Raw genomic sequence first — 5,082 nt, forward strand, 5'->3', positions numbered from 1 at the left:
CATTCAATTCTACTGCTAGTGTTCCTTGGCACCTCCATAATAGATGGATCAATTGTCTTACTTTAGCTCCTAGAACTTCATTGTTTCCCATGTTCTTCATGAGAGAAATAGTTACACTAATAGACTTGCTAAGTTTGGCATTTCATCAGTTGGTTTCACTTGGTGGGATAAAGTTAGTTTTCTTAGGGGCACTTTCATTAGGGATAGACTTGGTCTTCCTTATTATTGTTTTTCCTACTTGTTTGTTGTGGGTTTTGGCTCTATGTCCCCCCACATCTTTTGTTTCTTATTTTAATAAAGGATTTTTACAACATTAGGGATATTTCCTGTTAGGAATGCTAAAAAAAACCAATCTTGAAAAAAAAAAACCATAACTAACAATAACTAGTTATAACCAATTATAAAATAGTTATAAAACTATATAAACAATTTGGTAGAAATGGTTATTTCAAATAACTTATTTTTATTAAAAAAAAATACTTAGTTATAAAACTGTTGTATGTTGGTTCATTAACAACCATTAGTTAGTTCTCTTTCTCTTTACCAACTTAGTATTTTTCTGTTTTCTGTTATTCTGTTATAACGTGTAACAGTTAATTAGTTTCAAGTTGGTTGGGTTAGTTAGGCTTGAAATAGTGCTTCTATTTCTTCTTCTTGCATAGCCTAGATCACAAGAGAGTAACCAGAAAAATTCTGCAGAGATTGAATAAAAGTGGTTGCTGAGTTTTGTGCAGTTTTTTGGTTCATTTTTTTCTGCATTTTGCTTGTTCTTGTTCATACAAGAAATTCATTCTTCTGTGAAGTAAAATCTGATCTTCACACAACAAATTGGTGCCGTGAACGTGGATCGATTTTGAGTTCGATTCAAGAAATGGGCTCGGCCAAGTATGAGGTTGAAAAATTCACAGGACAAAATGATTTTGGGCTATGGCGATTGAAGATGAAAGCTCTTCTTGTTAAGCAGGGCCTGGTGGAAGCACTTGATGGAGAAGCCAAACTTGAAAAGATGATGGCTGATGGGGATAAGAAAGCACTACTGCAGAAGGCACACAGTGCAATTATCCTCAGTCTCAGAGACAAGGTGCTGAGACAAGTCTCTAAGGAAACAACTGCTGCTGGGGTTTGGTCAAAGCTTGAAGGTTTGTACATGACCAAATCTTTAGTTAATCGTCTTTACCTAAAGCAGTCTTTGTATTCGTTTAAAATGCATGAAGATAGATCAGTAGGAGAACAATTGGATTTGTTTAATAAACTGATTCTAGATCTTGAAAATATTGATGTCACTATTGATGATGAGGATCAAGCTTTGTTATTGTTGTGCTCTTTGCCTAAGAGTTACTCTCATTTCAAAGAGACTTTATTGTTTGGAAGAGATTATGTTTCTCTTGATGAAGTGCAGGCTGCTTTGAATTCAAAGGAATTGAATGAAAGAAAGGAAAAGAAGTCCTCTACAAGTGGTGAAGGGCTGACAGCAAGAGGCAAGACCTTCAAGAATGATAGTAAATTTGATAAGAAGAAGCAAAAGCCAGAAAATCAGAAGAATGGTGAAGGAAACATCTTCAAAATCAGATGTTATCACTGTAAAAGGGAGGGTCATACAAGGAAAGTTTGTCCTGAAAGGCAGAAAAATGGTGGCAATAACAATAGGAAGAAGGACTCAGGAAATGCTGCAATTGTTCAAGATGATGGCTATGAATCTGCAAAGGCACTTATGGTGTCTGAAAAGAATCCAGAAACTAAATGGATAATGGATTCAGGGTGTTCATGGCATATGACACCAAACAGATCATGGTTTGAACAATTTTCTGATCAAGCAGTTGGGTTAGTACTCCTTGGAGATAACAAGCCTTGCAAAATTGAAGGAATTGGGTCTATAAGGTTCAAGTTTCATGATGGGGCTGAAAGAATTCTCACAGAGGTCAGATATGTACCAGAGTTGAAGAGAAATTTAATCTCTCTTGGTGAATTTGATAAAAGAGGGTATGTGTTCAAGGGTGAAAAAGGAATACTGAATGTAGTTAAAGACTCCATGGTTGTCATGAGAGGAATTATGGAGAATGTCCTTTATTCTGTAGATGGTGAAGTTGTAATTGGCTCTATAGCCACTGCAACTGGAAGAGTTTTATCAAAAACTGAGTTATGGCACATAAGGTTGGGCCATGTAAGTGAGAAGGGGTTGATTGAATTGGCAAAACAGGAGCTGCTATGTGGGGACATAATGGAAAGATTAAAGTTCTGTGAACATTATGTCTATGACAAAGCCTGTAGAGCCAAATTCAATGTTGGACAACAGAGAACAAAAGGTACCCTTGATTATGTTCATGGTGATCTTTGGGGTCCAACCAAGACTCCCTCTCATTCTGGAGCAAGGTATTTCTTGAGCATTGTGGATGACTACTCAAGGAAGTTGTGGATCTACATTCAGAAAACAAAAGATGAGGCTTTTGATAATTTCAAAGGCTGTAAAACACTTGTGGAAAACCAAACAGGCAGAAAGATCAAAAGGCTTCGTACTGATAATGGTCTTGAGTTCTGTTCTGAACCTTTCAATGATTTCTTTAAAGAGAATGGCATTGCAAGGCACAGGACAGTTGCGGGCACCCTCAACAAAATGGTTTAGCTGAAAGATTCAACAGGACCATTTTGGAGAGAGTGAGATGTATGTTGTTGAGTGGAGGATTACCCAAGACTTTTTGGGCTGAAGCAGCAATGACTGTTGTATATCTCATCAACAAGTGTCCTTCAACAGCTCTGAATTTCAAAACCCCTGAGGAGATTTGGTCTGGCCATCCACCGAGTCTAAAAAAGCTAAAGGTATTTGGTTGTGTTGCCTATGCTCACATCAAGCAAGACAAATTGGAACCTAGAGTTGTCAAGTGCATTTTTCTAGGATATCCTGAAGGAGTGAAAGGGTATAAGCTGTGGTGTTTGGAGGCTGGTTTTAAGAGGTGTTTGGTGAGTCGTGATGTTGTCTTCAATGAAGCTGAAATGGCCTACAAGACTAAGCTTAGCATGGTTCAGTCCAACACTGATCAGAGTAAGGAAACTGATTCTGAAAAATAAAATTTTGAGGTGGAGACTGAGGATAAACATGTTGAAACACAAGCTGTTAATTGGCCTTTTGATGAAGAAAAATCTGAAGAAGAGGAACAAGAAGAAGCTGACTATGTGTTGGCTTGAGATAGAATCAGAAGGGAAATCAAACAACCTAAGAGGTATGGATATGCTGATCTAATAGCATTTGCTCTGGTAGCTGCTAGTGAAGTTTTGGAGGAAGATCCAAAAACTGTTAAAGTTGTCTTAGCTAGTAAGGAGAAAGAAAAATGGCTAAGTGCCATGAATGAAGAGATTAAGTCTCTCCATGACAACCATATATGGGAATTGATTAAAAAACCACCTGGTTCTAGAGTGGTCAGCTGCAAATGGATCTTCAAGAAGAAAGAAGGCATCCAAGGAGTTGAACCATACAGTTTTAAAGCTAGACTTGTTGCTCGAGGATTCACTCAAAAGAAGGGAATTGATTTCAATGAAATTTTCTCTCCTGTAGTGAAACACAGGTCAATCAGAATTCTTATGGCTATGGTAGCAGAATTTGATCTTGTGTTAGAACAGATGGATGTAAAGACAGCATTTTTGTATGGGAAGCTTGATGAGGTGATATTGATGAAACAACCCGAGGGGTTTGAAGTCAAAGGTAAAGAGGATTATTTTTGCAAATTAAACAAATCCCTGTATGGTCTAAAACAGTCCCCAAGACAATGGAATAGGAAATTTGATGAATTTATGGCTGACATACAGTTTCATAGAAGTCACTATGATAACTGTGTTTACTTCAAATTTCCTTCTAAAGCTGAGTTTGTGATATTGATATTATATGTTGATGATATTTTGATAGCAAGTAACAGCAAGAGTAAGGTTGAGAAATTGAAATATGAGTTGAGCACCGAATTTGAAATGAAGGATTTGGGAGCAGCCAAGAGAATATTGGGAATAGAAATCAAACGGGACAGAAAAAGGAAATTGTTGTATTTGTCCCTGGAGTTATATCTCAAAAAAGTTCTTAAAAGGTTTGGAATGTCAAATTCCAAACCTGTAACTACTCCTATGTCACAACAGTTTAAGCTCAGTACAAGTCAAGCACCTAAGACACATGATGATATAATTTACATGGAAGGTATTTCATATGCTAATGTTGTAGGGTCATTGATGTATGCTATGGTATGTACTCGCCCTGACATAGCTCATGCAGTGAGCTTAGTAAGTAGGTTCATGGCAAATCCAGGTAAAGCACATTGGCAGGCCCTGAAATGGATACTCAGATATATTAGAGGATCACTTGGAAGAGTTCTGGTTTATGGTGGAGCTAGGAATAGCAGAAGGACAGCTGCTATTGAAGGTTTTGTAGATTCTGATTATGCTGGATGTTTAGATTCAAGGAAATCCCTCACAGGATTTGTGTTCACTGCTTTTGGCACTGCAATTAGGTGGAAAGCTAGCCTTCAAAAGGTAGTGGCTTTATCAACCACTGAAGCTGAGTATATTGCTCTTACAGAAGCTGTGAAAGAATCTATGTGGCTTGAAGGCATTGCAAAGGAGCTGAAGATACAAAATGAAGTGATCACAGTACACTGTGACAGCCAAAGTGCCATATACTCAAGAAGATTTCAACTGATCACAATCCTTCTGATATGATCACAAAGGCTCTTCCAAGTAACAAGTTTTTCCATTGTTTGAACTTCATTCAGCTGAAGGATGATTAAATCCTATTTCTGCAACAGCCACTGGTTTTTTGTTAATGTTTTGTTATTGAACCAAGGTGGAGAATTGTTGTATGTTGGTTCATTATTGTGAAAGTTAGGCAATTACAGTCATGCCACCTCTACATGACTCAAATGGGGAGTCACGCACCCTGTCAGTATGGATGACTCAAAGATGTCATTCCAGTTATAGACCGAGTATCTCCAAGGCATCTCAATTCGAATGGGTCCCTGAGATACTACTGAACAATTTGATTAAATTCTCTTTCATATTAGAGATGTGGATGTATGTACTTCACAAATAAATGATTTGTGAGCAACTGAC

General features: G+C 37.5%; 1 pseudogene; it reads left to right on the forward strand.

Moving 5' to 3' along the window:
• The window catches only part of LOC114397165, a 168,633-nt pseudogene that overhangs the window by 8,831 nt on the left and 154,720 nt on the right, over positions 1-5,082 (forward strand).

Source organism: Glycine soja, chromosome 18 (assembly GCF_004193775.1).
Source record: "Glycine soja cultivar W05 chromosome 18, ASM419377v2, whole genome shotgun sequence".
NCBI lineage: Eukaryota > Viridiplantae > Streptophyta > Magnoliopsida > Fabales > Fabaceae > Glycine > Glycine soja.